This window comes from Rhea pennata, unplaced genomic scaffold (assembly GCF_028389875.1).
Source record: "Rhea pennata isolate bPtePen1 unplaced genomic scaffold, bPtePen1.pri scaffold_31, whole genome shotgun sequence".
In the NCBI taxonomy this organism is placed as follows: Eukaryota; Metazoa; Chordata; class Aves; order Rheiformes; family Rheidae; genus Rhea; species Rhea pennata.
In genome coordinates, this window is record NW_026907678.1 from 3,254,742 (window position 1) to 3,274,989 (window position 20,248).

Consider the following 20,248-nt stretch of genomic DNA (forward strand, 5'->3'; position numbering starts at 1 on the left):
GAGCACGGAGGCACGCCTACAAGCAAGTTGAGATGGGCTTTGCCTAAGAGTCAGGGAAGTGTCGAGTGGAACAAGGGAACTGCTGAACAGCTTCCCTCGCAGGCAGATTCCCTCCTGGGGCGCTTAGTTCTCTTGCTTTAGTGCCCTGCTTTGTTTGGAGACTGTTTGCGGACAGCAGCACACACAGCGGGAAGGTGCGCGCTGGCCAGCTCCAAGTGCGGCAGATAGAAGCGCAATGAGGCACCGGCTCGCAGTTTGTCCCGGGCATGGGAAGCAGCATGCTGCGTGCCCAGAACACATCCCCCTGTATCCTGCCTGCCACGGGACTGCTTCTGAGCACGGAGGCATGCCTACAAGCCAGCTGAGATGGGCTTTGCCTTAGAGTCAGGGAAGTGGCGAGTGGAACAAGGGATGTGCTGCACAGCTTCCCTCGCAGGCAGATTCCCTCCTGGGGCGCTTACTTCTCTTGCCTTAGTGCCCTGCTTTGTTTGGAGGCTGTTTGCGGACAGCAGCACACACAGCGGGAAGGTGCGCTCTGATCGGCTCCAAGTCTCGGCAGATAGAAGCGCAAGCCAGGCACCGGCTCGCAGTTTGTCCCGGGCATGGGAAGCAGCATGCTGCGTGCCCAGAACACATCTCGCACTGTCCTGCCTGCCACAGGGCTGTTTCTGAGCACGGAGGCACGCCTACAAGCAAGTTGAGATGGGCTTTGCCTAAGAGTCAGGGAAGTGTCGAGTGGAACAAGGGAACTGCTGAACAGCTTCCCTCGCAGGCAGATTCCCTCCTGGGGCGCTTAGTTCTCTTGCTTTAGTGCCCTGCTTTGTTTGGAGACTGTTTGCGGACAGCAGCACACACAGCGGGAAGGTGCGCGCTGGCCAGCTCCAAGTGCGGCAGATAGAAGCGCAATGAGGCACCGGCTCGCAGTTTGTCCCGGGCATGGGAAGCAGCATGCTGCGTGCCCAGAACACATCCCCCTGTATCCTGCCTGCCACAGGGCTGTTTCTGAGCACGGAGGCACACCTACAAAGGGAGTTGAGATGGGCTTTGCCTAAGAGTGAGGGAAGTGTCGAGTGGAACAAGGGATGTGCTGCACAGCTTCCCTCGCAGGCAGATTCGCTCCTGGGACGCTTACTTCTCTTGCCTTAGCGCCCTGCTTTGTTTGGAGGCTGTTTGCGGACAGCAGCACACACAGCGGGAAGGTGCGCGCTGGCCAGCTCCAAGTCTCGGCAGATAGAAGCGCAAGCGAGGCACCGGCTCGCAGTTTGTCCCGGGCATGGGAAGCAGCATGCTGCGTGCCCAGAACACATCTCGCACTGTCCTGCCTGCCACAGGGCTGTTTCTGAGCACGGAGGCACGCCTACAAGCAAGTTGAGATGGGCTTTGCCTAAGAGTGAGGGAAGTGTCGAGTGGAACAAGGGAACTGCTGCACAGCTTCCCTCGCAGGCAGATTCCCTCCTGGGGCGCTTAGTTCTCTTGCTTTAGTGCCCTGCTTTGTTTGGAGACTGTTTGCGGACAGCAGCACACACAGCGGGAAGGTGCGCGCTGGCCAGCTCCAAGTCCGGCAGATAGAAGCGCAAGCGAGGCACTGGCTCGCAGTTTGTCCCGGGCATGGGAAGCAGCATGCTGCGTGCCCAGAACACATCCCCCTGTATCCTGCCTGCCACGGGACTGCTTCTGAGCACGGAGGCACGTCTACAAGCCAGCTGAGATGGGCTTTGCCTAAGAGTCAGGGAAGTGGCGAGCGGAACAAGGGATGTGCTGCACAGCTTCCCTCGCAGGCAGATTCCCTCCTGGGACGCTTACTTCTCTTGCCTTAGCGCCCTGCTTTGTTTGGAGGCTGTTTGCGGACAGCAGCACACACAGCGGGAAGGTGCGCGCTGGCCAGCTCCAAGTCTCGGCAGATAGAAGCGCAAGCGAGGCACCGGCTCGCAGTTTGTCCCGGGCATGGGAAGCAGCATGCTGCATGCCCAGAACACATCCCCCTGTATCCTGCCTGCCACGGGACTGCTTCTGAGCACGGAGGCACGTCTACAAGCCAGCTGAGATGGGCTTTGCCTAAGAGTCAGGGAAGTGTCGAGTGGAACAAGGGATGTGCTGCACAGCTTCCCTCGCAGGCAGATTCCCTCCTGGGGCGCTTACTTCTCTTGCTTTAGTGCCCTGCTTTGTTTGGAGACTGTTTGCGGACAGCAGCACACACAGCGGGAAGGTGCGCGCTGGCCAGCTCCAAGTCCGGCAGATAGAAGCGCAAGCGAGGCACCGGCTCGCAGTTTGTCCCGGGCATGGGAAGCAGCATGCTGCTTGCCCAGAATACATCCCCCTGTATCCTGCCTGCCACGGGACTGCTTCTGAGCACGGAGGCTCGCCTACAAGCCAACTGAGATGGGCTTTGCCTAAGAGTGAGGGAAGTGTCGAGTGGAACAAGGGATGTGCTGCACAGCTTCCCTCGCAGGCAGATTCCCTCCTGGGACGCTTACTTCTCATGCCTTAGTGCCCTGCTTTGTTTGGAGGCTGTTTGCGGACAGCAGCACACACAGCGGGAAGGTGCGCTCTGATCGGCTCCAAGTCTCGGCAGATAGAAGCGCAAGCCAGGCACCGGCTCGCAGTTTGTCCCGGGCATGGGAAGCAGCATGCTGCGTGCCCAGAACACATCTCGCACTGTCCTGCCTGCCACAGGGCTGTTTCTGAGCACGGAGGCACGCCTACAAGCAACTTGAGATGGGCTTTGCCTAAGAGTGAGGGAAGTGTCGAGTGGAACAAGGGAACTGCTGAACAGCTTCCCTCGCAGGCAGATTCCCTCCTGGGGCGCTTAGTTCTCTTGCTTTAGTGCCCTGCTTTGTTTGGAGACTGTTTGCGGACAGCAGCACACACAGCGGGAAGGTGCGCGCTGGCCAGCTCCAAGTGCGGCAGATAGAAGCGCAATGAGGCACCGGCTTGCAGTTTGTCCCGGGCATGGGAAGCAGCATGCTGCGTGCCCAGAACACATCCCCCTGTATCCTGCCTGCCACGGGACTGCTTCTGAGCACGGAGGCATGCCTACAAGCCAGCTGAGATGGGCTTTGCCTAAGAGTCAGGGAAGTGGCGAGTGGAACAAGGGATGTGCTGCACAGCTTCCCTCGCAGGCAGATTCCCTCCTGGGGCGCTTACTTCTCTTGCCTTAGTGCCCTGCTTTGTTTGGAGGCTGTTTGCGGACAGCAGCACACACAGCGGGAAGGTGCGCGCTGGCCAGCTCCAAGTCTCGGCAGATAGAAGCGCAAGCGAGGCACCGGCTCGCAGTTTGTCCCGGGCATGGGAAGCAGCATGCTGCGTGCCCAGAACACATCCCCCTGTATCCTGCCTGCCACAGGGCTGTTTCTGAGCACGGAGGCACACCTACAAAGGGAGTTGAGATGGGCTTTGCCTAAGAGTGAGGGAAGTGTCGAGTGGAACAAGGGATGTGCTGCACAGCTTCCCTCGCAGGCAGATTCCCTCCTGGGACGCTTACTTCTCTTGCCTTAGCGCCCTGCTTTGTTTGGAGGCTGTTTGCGGACAGCAGCACACACAGCGGGAAGGTGCGCGCTGGCCAGCTCCAAGTCTCGGCAGATAGAAGCGCAAGCGAGGCACCGGCTCGCAGTTTGTCCCGGGCATGGGAAGCAGCATGCTGCGTGCCCAGAACACATCTCGCACTGTCCTGCCTGCCACAGGGCTGTTTCTGAGCACGGAGGCACGTCTACAAGCCAGCTGAGATGGGCTTTGCCTAAGAGTGAGGGAAGTGGCGAGTGGAACAAGGGATGTGCTGCACAGCTTCCCTCGCAGGCAGATTCCCTCCTGGGGCGCTTAGTTCTCTTGCTTTAGTGCCCTGCTTTGTTTGGAGACTGTTTGCGGACAGCAGCACACACAGCGGGAAGGTGCGCGCTGGCCAGCTCCAAGTCTCGGCAGATAGAAGCGCAAGCGAGGCACCGGCTCGCAGTTTGTCCTGGGCATGGGAAGCAGCATGCTGCATGCCCAGAACACATCCCCCTGTATCCTGCCTGCCACGGGACTGCTTCTGAGCACGGAGGCACGTCTACAAGCAAGTTGAGATGGGCTTTGCCTAAGAGTCAGGGAAGTGGCGAGCGGAACAAGGGATGTGCTGCACAGCTTCCCTCGCAGGCAGATTCCCTCCTGGGGCGCTTACTTCTCTTGCTTTAGTGCCCTGCTTTGTTTGGAGACTGTTTGCGGACAGCAGCACACACAGCGGGAAGGTGCGCTCTGATCGGCTCCAAGTCTCGGCAGATAGAAGCGCAAGCCAGGCACCGGCTCGCAGTTTGTCCCGGGCATGGGAAGCAGCATGCTGCGTGCCCAGAACACATCTCGCACTGTCCTGCCTGCCACAGGACTGTTTCTGAGCACGGAGGCACGCCTACAAGCAAGTTGAGATGGGCTTTGCCTAAGAGTGAGGGAAGTGTCGAGTGGAACAAGGGAACTGCTGAACAGCTTCCCTCGCAGGCAGATTCCCTCCTGGGGCGCTTAGTTCTCTTGCTTTAGTGCCCTGCTTTGTTTGGAGACTGTTTGCGGACAGCAGCACACACAGCGGGAAGGTGCGCGCTGGCCAGCTCCAAGTGCGGCAGATAGAAGCGCAATGAGGCACCGGCTCGCAGTTTGTCCCGGGCATGGGAAGCAGCATGCTGCGTGCCCAGAACACATCCCCCTGTATCCTGCCTGCCACGGGACTGCTTCTGAGCACGGAGGCATGCCTACAAGCCAGCTGAGATGGGCTTTGCCTAAGAGTCAGGGAAGTGTCGAGTGGAACAAGGGATGTGCTGCACAGCTTCCCTCGCAGGCAGATTCCCTCCTGGGACGCTTACTTCTCTTGCCTTAGCGCCCTGCTTTGTTTGGAGGCTGTTTGCGGACAGCAGCACACACAGCGGGAAGGTGCGCGCTGGCCAGCTCCAAGTCTCGGCAGATAGAAGCGCAAGCGAGGCACCGGCTCGCAGTTTGTCCCGGGCATGGGAAGCAGCATGCTGCGTGCCCAGAACACATCTCGCACTGTCCTGCCTGCCACAGGGCTGTTTCTGAGCACGGAGGCACGCCTACAAGCAAGTTGAGATGGGCTTTGCCTAAGAGTGAGGGAAGTGTCGAGTGGAACAAGGGAACTGCTGCACAGCTTCCCTCGCAGGCAGATTCCCTCCTGGGGCGCTTAGTTCTCTTGCTTTAGTGCCCTGCTTTGTTTGGAGACTGTTTGCGGACAGCAGCACACACAGCGGGAAGGTGCGCGCTGGCCAGCTCCAAGTCCGGCAGATAGAAGCGCAAGCGAGGCACTGGCTCGCAGTTTGTCCCGGGCATGGGAAGCAGCATGCTGCGTGCCCAGAACACATCCCCCTGTATCCTGCCTGCCACGGGACTGCTTCTGAGCACGGAGGCACGTCTACAAGCCAGCTGAGATGGGCTTTGCCTAAGAGTCAGGGAAGTGGCGAGCGGAACAAGGGATGTGCTGCACAGCTTCCCTCGCAGGCAGATTCCCTCCTGGGGCGCTTACTTCTCTTGCTTTAGTGCCCTGCTTTGTTTGGAGACTGTTTGCGGACAGCAGCACACACAGCGGGAAGGTGCGCGCTGGCCAGCTCCAAGTCCGGCAGATAGAAGTGCAAGCGAGGCACCGGCTCGCAGTTTGTCCCGGGCATCGGAAGCAGCATGCTGCGTGCCCAGAATACATCCCCCTGTATCCTGCCTGCCACGGGACTGCTTCTGAGCACGGAGGCTCGCCTACAAGCCAGCTGAGATGGGCTTTGCCTAAGAGTGAGGGAAGTGTCGAGTGGAACAAGGGATGTGCTGCACAGCTTCCCTCGCAGGCAGATTCCCTCCTGGGGCGCTTACTTCTCTTGCTTTAGTGCCCTGCTTTGTTTGGAGACTGTTTGCGGACAGCAGCACACACAGCGGGAAGGTGCGCTCTGATCGGCTCCAAGTCTCGGCAGATAGAAGCGCAAGCGAGGCACCGGCTCGCAGTTTGTCCCGGGCATGGGAAGCAGCATGCTGCGTGCCCAGAACACATCTCGCACTGTCCTGCCTGCCACAGGGCTGTTTCTGAGCACGGAGGCACGCCTACAAGCAAGTTGAGATGGGCTTTGCCTAAGAGTGAGGGAAGTGTCGAGTGGAACAAGGGAACTGCTGAACAGCTTCCCTCGCAGGCAGATTCCCTCCTGGGGCGCTTAGTTCTCTTGCTTTAGTGCCCTGCTTTGTTTGGAGACTGTTTGCGGACAGCAGCACACACAGCGGGAAGGTGCGCGCTGGCCAGCTCCAAGTCCGGCAGATAGAAGCGCAAGCGAGGCACTGGCTCGCAGTTTGTCCCGGGCATGGGAAGCAGCATGCTGCGTGCCCAGAACACATCCCCCTGTATCCTGCCTGCCACGGGACTGCTTCTGAGCACGGAGGCACGTCTACAAGCCAGCTGAGATGGGCTTTGCCTAAGAGTCAGGGAAGTGGCGAGCGGAACAAGGGATGTGCTGCACAGCTTCCCTCGCAGGCAGATTCCCTCCTGGGGCGCTTACTTCTCTTGCCTTAGCGCCCTGCTTTGTTTGGAGGCTGTTTGTGGACAGCAGCACACACAGCGGGAAGGTGCGCGCTGGCCAGCTCCAAGTCTCGGCAGATAGAAGCGCAAGCGAGGCACCGGCTCGCAGTTTGTCCCGGGCATGGGAAGCAGCATGCTGCATGCCCAGAACACATCCCCCTGTATCCTGCCTGCCACGGGACTGCTTCTGAGCACGGAGGCACGTCTACAAGCCAGCTGAGATGGGCTTTGCCTAAGAGTCAGGGAAGTGTCGAGTGGAACAAGGGATGTGCTGCACAGCTTCCCTCGCAGGCAGATTCCCTCCTGGGGCGCTTACTTCTCTTGCTTTAGTGCCCTGCTTTGTTTGGAGACTGTTTGCGGACAGCAGCACACACAGCGGGAAGGTGCGCGCTGGCCAGCTCCAAGTCCGGCAGATAGAAGCGCAAGCGAGGCACCGGCTCGCAGTTTGTCCCGGGCATGGGAAGCAGCATGCTGCGTGCCCAGAATACATCCCCCTGTATCCTGCCTGCCACGGGACTGCTTCTGAGCACGGAGGCTCGCCTACAAGCCAACTGAGATGGGCTTTGCCTAAGAGTGAGGGAAGTGTCGAGTGGAACAAGGGATGTGCTGCACAGCTTCCCTCGCAGGCAGATTCCCTCCTGGGACGCTTACTTCTCATGCCTTAGTGCCCTGCTTTGTTTGGAGGCTGTTTGCGGACAGCAGCACACACAGCGGGAAGGTGCGCTCTGATCGGCTCCAAGTCTCGGCAGATAGAAGCGCAAGCCAGGCACCGGCTCGCAGTTTGTCCCGGGCATGGGAAGCAGCATGCTGCGTGCCCAGAACACATCTCGCACTGTCCTGCCTGCCACAGGGCTGTTTCTGAGCACGGAGGCACGCCTACAAGCAAGTTGAGATGGGCTTTGCCTAAGAGTCAGGGAAGTGTCGAGTGGAACAAGGGAACTGCTGAACAGCTTCCCTCGCAGGCAGATTCCCTCCTGGGGCGCTTAGTTCTCTTGCTTTAGTGCCCTGCTTTGTTTGGAGACTGTTTGCGGACAGCAGCACACACAGCGGGAAGGTGCGCGCTGGCCAGCTCCAAGTGCGGCAGATAGAAGCGCAATGAGGCACCGGCTCGCAGTTTGTCCCGGGCATGGGAAGCAGCATGCTGCGTGCCCAGAACACATCCCCCTGTATCCTGCCTGCCACGGGACTGCTTCTGAGCACGGAGGCATGCCTACAAGCCAGCTGAGATGGGCTTTGCCTTAGAGTCAGGGAAGTGGCGAGTGGAACAAGGGATGTGCTGCACAGCTTCCCTCGCAGGCAGATTCCCTCCTGGGGCGCTTACTTCTCTTGCCTTAGTGCCCTGCTTTGTTTGGAGGCTGTTTGCGGACAGCAGCACACACAGCGGGAAGGTGCGCTCTGATCGGCTCCAAGTCTCGGCAGATAGAAGCGCAAGCCAGGCACCGGCTCGCAGTTTGTCCCGGGCATGGGAAGCAGCATGCTGCGTGCCCAGAACACATCTCGCACTGTCCTGCCTGCCACAGGGCTGTTTCTGAGCACGGAGGCACGCCTACAAGCAAGTTGAGATGGGCTTTGCCTAAGAGTCAGGGAAGTGTCGAGTGGAACAAGGGAACTGCTGAACAGCTTCCCTCGCAGGCAGATTCCCTCCTGGGGCGCTTAGTTCTCTTGCTTTAGTGCCCTGCTTTGTTTGGAGACTGTTTGCGGACAGCAGCACACACAGCGGGAAGGTGCGCGCTGGCCAGCTCCAAGTGCGGCAGATAGAAGCGCAATGAGGCACCGGCTCGCAGTTTGTCCCGGGCATGGGAAGCAGCATGCTGCGTGCCCAGAACACATCCCCCTGTATCCTGCCTGCCACGGGACTGCTTCTGAGCACGGAGGCATGCCTACAAGCCAGCTGAGATGGGCTTTGCCTTAGAGTCAGGGAAGTGGCGAGTGGAACAAGGGATGTGCTGCACAGCTTCCCTCGCAGGCAGATTCCCTCCTGGGGCGCTTACTTCTCTTGCCTTAGTGCCCTGCTTTGTTTGGAGGCTGTTTGCGGACAGCAGCACACACAGCGGGAAGGTGCGCGCTGGCCAGCTCCAAGTCTCGGCAGATAGAAGCGCAAGCGAGGCACCGGCTCGCAGTTTGTCCCGGGCATGGGAAGCAGCATGCTGCGTGCCCAGAACACATCCCCCTGTATCCTGCCTGCCACAGGGCTGTTTCTGAGCACGGAGGCACACCTACAAAGGGAGTTGAGATGGGCTTTGCCTAAGAGTGAGGGAAGTGTCGAGTGGAACAAGGGATGTGCTGCACAGCTTCCCTCGCAGGCAGATTCGCTCCTGGGACGCTTACTTCTCTTGCCTTAGCGCCCTGCTTTGTTTGGAGGCTGTTTGCGGACAGCAGCACACACAGCGGGAAGGTGCGCGCTGGCCAGCTCCAAGTCTCGGCAGATAGAAGCGCAAGCGAGGCACCGGCTCGCAGTTTGTCCCGGGCATGGGAAGCAGCATGCTGCGTGCCCAGAACACATCTCGCACTGTCCTGCCTGCCACAGGGCTGTTTCTGAGCACGGAGGCACGCCTACAAGCAAGTTGAGATGGGCTTTGCCTAAGAGTGAGGGAAGTGTCGAGTGGAACAAGGGAACTGCTGCACAGCTTCCCTCGCAGGCAGATTCCCTCCTGGGGCGCTTAGTTCTCTTGCTTTAGTGCCCTGCTTTGTTTGGAGACTGTTTGCGGACAGCAGCACACACAGCGGGAAGGTGCGCGCTGGCCAGCTCCAAGTCCGGCAGATAGAAGCGCAAGCGAGGCACTGGCTCGCAGTTTGTCCCGGGCATGGGAAGCAGCATGCTGCGTGCCCAGAACACATCCCCCTGTATCCTGCCTGCCACGGGACTGCTTCTGAGCACGGAGGCACGTCTACAAGCCAGCTGAGATGGGCTTTGCCTAAGAGTCAGGGAAGTGGCGAGCGGAACAAGGGATGTGCTGCACAGCTTCCCTCGCAGGCAGATTCCCTCCTGGGACGCTTACTTCTCTTGCCTTAGCGCCCTGCTTTGTTTGGAGGCTGTTTGCGGACAGCAGCACACACAGCGGGAAGGTGCGCGCTGGCCAGCTCCAAGTCTCGGCAGATAGAAGCGCAAGCGAGGCACCGGCTCGCAGTTTGTCCCGGGCATGGGAAGCAGCATGCTGCATGCCCAGAACACATCCCCCTGTATCCTGCCTGCCACGGGACTGCTTCTGAGCACGGAGGCACGTCTACAAGCCAGCTGAGATGGGCTTTGCCTAAGAGTCAGGGAAGTGTCGAGTGGAACAAGGGATGTGCTGCACAGCTTCCCTCGCAGGCAGATTCCCTCCTGGGGCGCTTACTTCTCTTGCTTTAGTGCCCTGCTTTGTTTGGAGACTGTTTGCGGACAGCAGCACACACAGCGGGAAGGTGCGCGCTGGCCAGCTCCAAGTCCGGCAGATAGAAGCGCAAGCGAGGCACCGGCTCGCAGTTTGTCCCGGGCATGGGAAGCAGCATGCTGCTTGCCCAGAATACATCCCCCTGTATCCTGCCTGCCACGGGACTGCTTCTGAGCACGGAGGCTCGCCTACAAGCCAACTGAGATGGGCTTTGCCTAAGAGTGAGGGAAGTGTCGAGTGGAACAAGGGATGTGCTGCACAGCTTCCCTCGCAGGCAGATTCCCTCCTGGGACGCTTACTTCTCATGCCTTAGTGCCCTGCTTTGTTTGGAGGCTGTTTGCGGACAGCAGCACACACAGCGGGAAGGTGCGCTCTGATCGGCTCCAAGTCTCGGCAGATAGAAGCGCAAGCCAGGCACCGGCTCGCAGTTTGTCCCGGGCATGGGAAGCAGCATGCTGCGTGCCCAGAACACATCTCGCACTGTCCTGCCTGCCACAGGGCTGTTTCTGAGCACGGAGGCACGCCTACAAGCAAGTTGAGATGGGCTTTGCCTAAGAGTGAGGGAAGTGTCGAGTGGAACAAGGGAACTGCTGAACAGCTTCCCTCGCAGGCAGATTCCCTCCTGGGGCGCTTAGTTCTCTTGCTTTAGTGCCCTGCTTTGTTTGGAGACTGTTTGCGGACAGCAGCACACACAGCGGGAAGGTGCGCGCTGGCCAGCTCCAAGTGCGGCAGATAGAAGCGCAATGAGGCACCGGCTCGCAGTTTGTCCCGGGCATGGGAAGCAGCATGCTGCGTGCCCAGAACACATCCCCCTGTATCCTGCCTGCCACGGGACTGCTTCTGAGCACGGAGGCATGCCTACAAGCCAGCTGAGATGGGCTTTGCCTAAGAGTCAGGGAAGTGGCGAGTGGAACAAGGGATGTGCTGCACAGCTTCCCTCGCAGGCAGATTCCCTCCTGGGGCGCTTACTTCTCTTGCCTTAGTGCCCTGCTTTGTTTGGAGGCTGTTTGCGGACAGCAGCACACACAGCGGGAAGGTGCGCGCTGGCCAGCTCCAAGTCTCGGCAGATAGAAGCGCAAGCGAGGCACCGGCTCGCAGTTTGTCCCGGGCATGGGAAGCAGCATGCTGCGTGCCCAGAACACATCCCCCTGTATCCTGCCTGCCACAGGGCTGTTTCTGAGCACGGAGGCACACCTACAAAGGGAGTTGAGATGGGCTTTGCCTAAGAGTGAGGGAAGTGTCGAGTGGAACAAGGGATGTGCTGCACAGCTTCCCTCGCAGGCAGATTCGCTCCTGGGACGCTTACTTCTCTTGCCTTAGCGCCCTGCTTTGTTTGGAGGCTGTTTGCGGACAGCAGCACACACAGCGGGAAGGTGCGCGCTGGCCAGCTCCAAGTGCGGCAGATAGAAGCGCAATGAGGCACCGGCTCGCAGTTTGTCCCGGGCATGGGAAGCAGCATGCTGCGTGCCCAGAACACATCCCCCTGTATCCTGCCTGCCACGGGACTGCTTCTGAGCACGGAGGCATGCCTACAAGCCAGCTGAGATGGGCTTTGCCTAAGAGTCAGGGAAGTGGCGAGTGGAACAAGGGATGTGCTGCACAGCTTCCCTCGCAGGCAGATTCCCTCCTGGGGCGCTTACTTCTCTTGCCTTAGTGCCCTGCTTTGTTTGGAGGCTGTTTGCGGACAGCAGCACACACAGCGGGAAGGTGCGCGCTGGCCAGCTCCAAGTCTCGGCAGATAGAAGCGCAAGCGAGGCACCGGCTCGCAGTTTGTCCCGGGCATGGGAAGCAGCATGCTGCGTGCCCTGAACACATCCCCCTGTATCCTGCCTGCCACAGGGCTGTTTCTGAGCACGGAGGCACACCTACAAAGGGAGTTGAGATGGGCTTTGCCTAAGAGTGAGGGAAGTGTCGAGTGGAACAAGGGATGTGCTGCACAGCTTCCCTCGCAGGCAGATTCGCTCCTGGGACGCTTACTTCTCTTGCCTTAGCGCCCTGCTTTGTTTGGAGGCTGTTTGCGGACAGCAGCACACACAGCGGGAAGGTGCGCGCTGGCCAGCTCCAAGTCTCGGCAGATAGAAGCGCAAGCGAGGCACCGGCTCGCAGTTTGTCCCGGGCATGGGAAGCAGCATGCTGCGTGCCCAGAACACATCTCGCACTGTCCTGCCTGCCACAGGGCTGTTTCTGAGCACGGAGGCACGTCTACAAGCCAGCTGAGATGGGCTTTGCCTAAGAGTGAGGGAAGTGGCGAGTGGAACAAGGGATGTGCTGCACAGCTTCCCTCGCAGGCAGATTCCCTCCTGGGACGCTTACTTCTCATGCCTTAGTGCCCTGCTTTGTTTGGAGGCTGTTTGCGGACAGCAGCACACACAGCGGGAAGGTGCGCTCTGATCGGCTCCAAGTCTCGGCAGATAGAAGCGCAAGCGAGGCACCGGCTCGCAGTTTGTCCCGGGCATGGGAAGCAGCATGCTGCGTGCCCAGAACACATCCCCCTGTATCCTGCCTGCCACGGGACTGCTTCTGAGCACGGAGGCATGCCTACAAGCCAGCTGAGATGGGCTTTGCCTAAGAGTGAGGGAAGTGTCGAGTGGAACAAGGGATGTGCTGCACAGCTTCCCTCGCAGGCAGATTCCCTCCTGGGACGCTTACTTCTCATGCCTTAGTGCCCTGCTTTGTTTGGAGGCTGTTTGCGGACAGCAGCACACACAGCGGGAAGGTGCGCTCTGATCGGCTCCAAGTCTCGGCAGATAGAAGCGCAAGCCAGGCACCGGCTCGCAGTTTGTCCCGGGCATGGGAAGCAGCATGCTGCGTGCCCAGAACACATCCCCCTGTATCCTGCCTGCCACGGGACTGCTTCTGAGCACGGAGGCACGCCTACAAGCCAGCTGAGATGGGCTTTGCCTAAGAGTCAGGGAAGTGGCGAGCGGAACAAGGGATGTGCTGCACAGCTTCCCTCGCAGGCAGATTCCCTCCTGGGACGCTTACTTCTCTTGCCTTAGCGCCCTGCTTTGTTTGGAGGCTGTTTGCGGACAGCAGCACACACAGCGGGAAGGTGCGCTCTGATCGGCTCCAAGTCTCGGCAGATAGAAGCGCAAGCGAGGCACCGGCTCGCAGTTTGTCCCGGGCATGGGAAGCAGCATGCTGCATGCCCAGAACACATCCCCCTGTATCCTGCCTGCCACGGGACTGCTTCTGAGCACGGAGGCATGCCTACAAGCCAGCTGAGATGGGCTTTGCCTAAGAGTCAGGGAAGTGTCGAGTGGAACAAGGGATGTGCTGCACAGCTTCCCTCGCAGGCAGATTCCCTCCTGGGGCGCTTAGTTCTCTTGCTTTAGTGCCCTGCTTTGTTTGGAGACTGTTTGCGGACAGCAGCACACACAGCGGGAAGGTGCGCGCTGGCCAGCTCCAAGTGCGGCAGATAGAAGCGCAATGAGGCACCGGCTCGCAGTTTGTCCCGGGCATGGGAAGCAGCATGCTGCGTGCCCAGAACACATCCTCCTGTATCCTGCCTGCCACGGGACTGCTTCTGAGCACGGAGGCATGCCTACAAGCCAGCTGAGATGGGCTTTGCCTTAGAGTCAGGGAAGTGGCGAGTGGAACAAGGGATGTGCTGCACAGCTTCCCTCGCAGGCAGATTCCCTCCTGGGGCGCTTACTTCTCTTGCCTTAGTGCCCTGCTTTGTTTGGAGGCTGTTTGCGGACAGCAGCACACACAGCGGGAAGGTGCGCGCTGGCCAGCTCCAAGTCTCGGCAGATAGAAGCGCAAGCGAGGCACCGGCTCGCAGTTTGTCCCGGGCATGGGAAGCAGCATGCTGCGTGCCCAGAACACATCCCCCTGTATCCTGCCTGCCACAGGGCTGTTTCTGAGCACGGAGGCACACCTACAAAGGGAGTTGAGATGGGCTTTGCCTAAGAGTGAGGGAAGTGTCGAGTGGAACAAGGGATGTGCTGCACAGCTTCCCTCGCAGGCAGATTCGCTCCTGGGACGCTTACTTCTCTTGCCTTAGCGCCCTGCTTTGTTTGGAGGCTGTTTGCGGACAGCAGCACACACAGCGGGAAGGTGCGCGCTGGCCAGCTCCAAGTCTCGGCAGATAGAAGCGCAAGCGAGGCACCGGCTCGCAGTTTGTCCCGGGCATGGGAAGCAGCATGCTGCGTGCCCAGAACACATCTCGCACTGTCCTGCCTGCCACAGGGCTGTTTCTGAGCACGGAGGCACGCCTACAAGCAAGTTGAGATGGGCTTTGCCTAAGAGTGAGGGAAGTGTCGAGTGGAACAAGGGAACTGCTGCACAGCTTCCCTCGCAGGCAGATTCCCTCCTGGGGCGCTTAGTTCTCTTGCTTTAGTGCCCTGCTTTGTTTGGAGACTGTTTGCGGACAGCAGCACACACAGCGGGAAGGTGCGCGCTGGCCAGCTCCAAGTCCGGCAGATAGAAGCGCAAGCGAGGCACTGGCTCGCAGTTTGTCCCGGGCATGGGAAGCAGCATGCTGCGTGCCCAGAACACATCCCCCTGTATCCTGCCTGCCACGGGACTGCTTCTGAGCACGGAGGCACGTCTACAAGCCAGCTGAGATGGGCTTTGCCTAAGAGTCAGGGAAGTGGCGAGCGGAACAAGGGATGTGCTGCACAGCTTCCCTCGCAGGCAGATTCCCTCCTGGGACGCTTACTTCTCTTGCCTTAGCGCCCTGCTTTGTTTGGAGGCTGTTTGCGGACAGCAGCACACACAGCGGGAAGGTGCGCGCTGGCCAGCTCCAAGTCTCGGCAGATAGAAGCGCAAGCGAGGCACCGGCTCGCAGTTTGTCCCGGGCATGGGAAGCAGCATGCTGCATGCCCAGAACACATCCCCCTGTATCCTGCCTGCCACGGGACTGCTTCTGAGCACGGAGGCACGTCTACAAGCCAGCTGAGATGGGCTTTGCCTAAGAGTCAGGGAAGTGTCGAGTGGAACAAGGGATGTGCTGCACAGCTTCCCTCGCAGGCAGATTCCCTCCTGGGGCGCTTACTTCTCTTGCTTTAGTGCCCTGCTTTGTTTGGAGACTGTTTGCGGACAGCAGCACACACAGCGGGAAGGTGCGCGCTGGCCAGCTCCAAGTCCGGCAGATAGAAGCGCAAGCGAGGCACCGGCTCGCAGTTTGTCCCGGGCATGGGAAGCAGCATGCTGCTTGCCCAGAATACATCCCCCTGTATCCTGCCTGCCACGGGACTGCTTCTGAGCACGGAGGCTCGCCTACAAGCCAACTGAGATGGGCTTTGCCTAAGAGTGAGGGAAGTGTCGAGTGGAACAAGGGATGTGCTGCACAGCTTCCCTCGCAGGCAGATTCCCTCCTGGGACGCTTACTTCTCATGCCTTAGTGCCCTGCTTTGTTTGGAGGCTGTTTGCGGACAGCAGCACACACAGCGGGAAGGTGCGCTCTGATCGGCTCCAAGTCTCGGCAGATAGAAGCGCAAGCCAGGCACCGGCTCGCAGTTTGTCCCGGGCATGGGAAGCAGCATGCTGCGTGCCCAGAACACATCTCGCACTGTCCTGCCTGCCACAGGGCTGTTTCTGAGCACGGAGGCACGCCTACAAGCAAGTTGAGATGGGCTTTGCCTAAGAGTGAGGGAAGTGTCGAGTGGAACAAGGGAACTGCTGAACAGCTTCCCTCGCAGGCAGATTCCCTCCTGGGGCGCTTAGTTCTCTTGCTTTAGTGCCCTGCTTTGTTTGGAGACTGTTTGCGGACAGCAGCACACACAGCGGGAAGGTGCGCGCTGGCCAGCTCCAAGTGCGGCAGATAGAAGCGCAATGAGGCACCGGCTCGCAGTTTGTCCCGGGCATGGGAAGCAGCATGCTGCGTGCCCAGAACACATCCCCCTGTATCCTGCCTGCCACGGGACTGCTTCTGAGCACGGAGGCATGCCTACAAGCCAGCTGAGATGGGCTTTGCCTAAGAGTCAGGGAAGTGGCGAGTGGAACAAGGGATGTGCTGCACAGCTTCCCTCGCAGGCAGATTCCCTCCTGGGGCGCTTACTTCTCTTGCCTTAGCGCCCTGCTTTGTTTGGAGGCTGTTTGCGGACAGCAGCACACACAGCGGGAAGGTGCGCGCTGGCCAGCTCCAAGTGCGGCAGATAGAAGCGCAATGAGGCACCGGCTCGCAGTTTGTCCCGGGCATGGGAAGCAGCATGCTGCGTGCCCAGAACACATCCCCCTGTATCCTGCCTGCCACGGGACTGCTTCTGAGCACGGAGGCATGCCTACAAGCCAGCTGAGATGGGCTTTGCCTAAGAGTCAGGGAAGTGGCGAGTGGAACAAGGGATGTGCTGCACAGCTTCCCTCGCAGGCAGATTCCCTCCTGGGGCGCTTACTTCTCTTGCCTTAGTGCCCTGCTTTGTTTGGAGGCTGTTTGCGGACAGCAGCACACACAGCGGGAAGGTGCGCGCTGGCCAGCTCCAAGTCTCGGCAGATAGAAGCGCAAGCGAGGCACCGGCTCGCAGTTTGTCCCGGGCATGGGAAGCAGCATGCTGCGTGCCCAGAACACATCCCCCTGTATCCTGCCTGCCACAGGGCTGTTTCTGAGCACGGAGGCACACCTACAAAGGGAGTTGAGATGGGCTTTGCCTAAGAGTGAGGGAAGTGTCGAGTGGAACAAGGGATGTGCTGCACAGCTTCCCTCGCAGGCAGATTCGCTCCTGGGACGCTTACTTCTCTTGCCTTAGCGCCCTGCTTTGTTTGGAGGCTGTTTGCGGACAGCAGCACACACAGCGGGAAGGTGCGCGCTGGCCAGCTCCAAGTCTCGGCAGATAGAAGCGCAAGCGAGGCACCGGCTCGCAGTTTGTCCCGGGCATGGGAAGCAGCATGCTGCGTGCCCAGAACACATCTCGCACTGTCCTGCCTGCCACAGGGCTGTTTCTGAGCACGGAGGCACGTCTACAAGCCAGCTGAGATGGGCTTTGCCTAAGAGTGAGGGAAGTGGCGAGTGGAACAAGGGATGTGCTGCACAGCTTCCCTCGCAGGCAGATTCCCTCCTGGGACGCTTACTTCTCATGCCTTAGTGCCCTGCTTTGTTTGGAGGCTGTTTGCGGACAGCAGCACACACAGCGGGAAGGTGCGCTCTGATCGGCTCCAAGTCTCGGCAGATAGAAGCGCAAGCGAGGCACCGGCTCGCAGTTTGTCCCGGGCATGGGAAGCAGCATGCTGCGTGCCCAGAACACATCCCCCTGTATCCTGCCTGCCACGGGACTGCTTCTGAGCACGGAGGCATGCCTACAAGCCAGCTGAGATGGGCTTTGCCTAAGAGTGAGGGAAGTGTCGAGTGGAACAAGGGATGTGCTGCACAGCTTCCCTCGCAGGCAGATTCCCTCCTGGGACGCTTACTTCTCATGCCTTAGTGCCCTGCTTTGTTTGGAGGCTGTTTGCGGACAGCAGCACACACAGCGGGAAGGTGCGCTCTGATCGGCTCCAAGTCTCGGCAGATAGAAGCGCAAGCCAGGCACCGGCTCGCAGTTTGTCCCGGGCATGGGAAGCAGCATGCTGCGTGCCCAGAACACATCCCCCTGTATCCTGCCTGCCACGGGACTGCTTCTGAGCACGGAGGCACGCCTACAAGCCAGCTGAGATGGGCTTTGCCTAAGAGTCAGGGAAGTGGCGAGCGGAACAAGGGATGTGCTGCACAGCTTCCCTCGCAGGCAGATTCCCTCCTGGGACGCTTACTTCTCTTGCCTTAGCGCCCTGCTTTGTTTGGAGGCTGTTTGCGGACAGCAGCACACACAGCGGGAAGGTGCGCTCTGATCGGCTCCAAGTCTCGGCAGATAGAAGCGCAAGCGAGGCACCGGCTCGCAGTTTGTCCCGGGCATGGGAAGCAGCATGCTGCATGCCCAGAACACATCCCCCTGTATCCTGCCTGCCACGGGACTGCTTCTGAGCACGGAGGCATGCCTACAAGCCAGCTGAGATGGGCTTTGCCTAAGAGTCAGGGAAGTGTCGAGTGGAACAAGGGATGTGCTGCACAGCTTCCCTCGCAGGCAGATTCCCTCCTGGGACGCTTAGTTCTCTTGCTTTAGTGCCCTGCTTTGTTTGGAGACTGTTTGCGGACAGCAGCACACACAGCGGGAAGGTGCGCGCTGGCCAGCTCCAAGTCTCGGCAGATAGAAGCGCAAGCGAGGCACCGGCTCGCAGTTTGTCCTGGGCATGGGAAGCAGCATGCTGCATGCCCAGAACACATCCCCCTGTATCCTGCCTGCCACAGGGCTGTTTCTGAGCACGGAGGCACGCCTACAAGCAAGTTGAGATGGGCTTTGCCTAAGAGTGAGGGAAGTGGCGAGTGGAACAAGGGAACTGCTGCACAGCTTCCCTCGCAGGCAGATTCCCTCCTGGGACGCTTACTTCTCTTGCTTTAGTGCCCTGCTTTGTTTGGAGACTGTTTGCGGACAGCAGCACACACAGCGGGAAGGTGCGCGCTGGCCAGCTCCAAGTCCGGCAGATAGAAGCGCAAGCGAGGCACTGGCTCGCAGTTTGTCCCGGGCATGGGAAGCAGCATGCTGCGTGCCCAGAACACATCCCCCTGTATCCTGCCTGCCACGGGACTGCTTCTGAGCACGGAGGCACGTCTACAAGCCAGCTGAGATGGGCTTTGCCTAAGAGTCAGGGAAGTGGCGAGCGGAACAAGGGATGTGCTGCACAGCTTCCCTCGCAGGCAGATTCCCTCCTGGGGCGCTTACTTCTCTTGCTTTAGTGCCCTGCTTTGTTTGGAGACTGTTTGCGGACAGCAGCACACACAGCGGGAAGGTGCGCGCTGGCCAGCTCCAAGTCCGGCAGATAGAAGTGCAAGCGAGGCACCGGCTCGCAGTTTGTCCCGGGCATGGGAAGCAGCATGCTGCATGCCCAGAACACATCTCGCACTGTCCTGCCTGCCACAGGACTGTTTCTGAGCACGGAGGCACGCCTACAAGCAAGTTGAGATGGGCTTTGCCTAAGAGTGAGGGAAGTGTCGAGTGGAACAAGGGAACTGCTGAACAGCTTCCCTCGCAGGCAGATTCCCTCCTGGGGCGCTTAGTTCTCTTGTTTTAGTGCCCTGCTTTGTTTGGAGACTGTTTGCGGACAGCAGCACACACAGCGGGAAGGTGCGCGCTGGCCAGCTCCAAGTGCGGCAGATAGAAGCGCAATGAGGCACCGGCTCGCAGTTTGTCCCGGGCATGGGAAGCAGCATGCTGCGTGCCCAGAACACATCCCCCTGTATCCTGCCTGCCACGGGACTGCTTCTGAGCACGGAGGCATGCCTAAAAGCCAGCTGAGATGGGCTTTGCCTAAGAGTCAGGGAAGTGGCGAGTGGAACAAGGGATGTGCTGCACAGCTTCCCTCGCAGGCAGATTCCCTCCTGGGACGCTTACTTCTCTTGCCTTAGCGCCCTGCTTTGTTTGGAGGCTGTTTGCGGACAGCAGCACACACAGCGGGAAGGTGCGCGCTGGCCAGCTCCAAGTCTCGGCAGATAGAAGCGCAAGCGAGGCACCGGCTCGCAGTTTGTCCCGGGCATGGGAAGCAGCATGCTGCGTGCCCAGAACACATCCCCCTGTATCCTGCCTGCCACGGGACTGCTTCTGAGCACGGAGGCACACCTACAAAGGGAGTTGAGATGGGCTTTGCCTAAGAGTGAGGGAAGTGTCGAGTGGAACAAGGGATGTGCTGCACAGCTTCCCTCGCAGGCAGATTCGCTCCTGGGACGCTTACTTCTCTTGCCTTAGCGCCCTGCTTTGTTTGGAGGCTGTTTGCGGACAGCAGCACACACAGCGGGAAGGTGCGCGCTGGCCAGCTCCAAGTCTCGGCAGATAGAAGCGCAAGCGAGGCACCGGCTCGCAGTTTGTCCCGGGCATGGGAAGCAGCATGCTGCGTGCCCAGAACACATCTCGCACTGTCCTGCCTGCCACAGGGCTGTTTCTGAGCACGGAGGCACGCCTACAAGCAAGTTGAGATGGGCTTTGCCTAAGAGTGAGGGAAGTGTCGAGTGGAACAAGGGAACTGCTGCACAGCTTCCCTCGCAGGCAGATTCCCTCCTGGGGCGCTTAGTTCTCTTGCTTTAGTGCCCTGCTTTGTTTGGAGACTGTTTGCGGACAGCAGCACACACAGCGGGAAGGTGCGCGCTGGCCAGCTCCAAGTCCGGCAGATAGAAGCGCAAGCGAGGCACTGGCTCGCAGTTTGTCCCGGGCATGGGAAGCAGCATGCTGCGTGCCCAGAACACATCCCCCTGTATCCTGCCTGCCACGGGACTGCTTCTGAGCACGGAGGCACGTCTACAAGCCAGCTGAGATGGGCTTTGCCTAAGAGTCAGGGAAGTGGCGAGCGGAACAAGGGATGTGCTGCACAGCTTCCCTCGCAGGCAGATTCCCTCCTG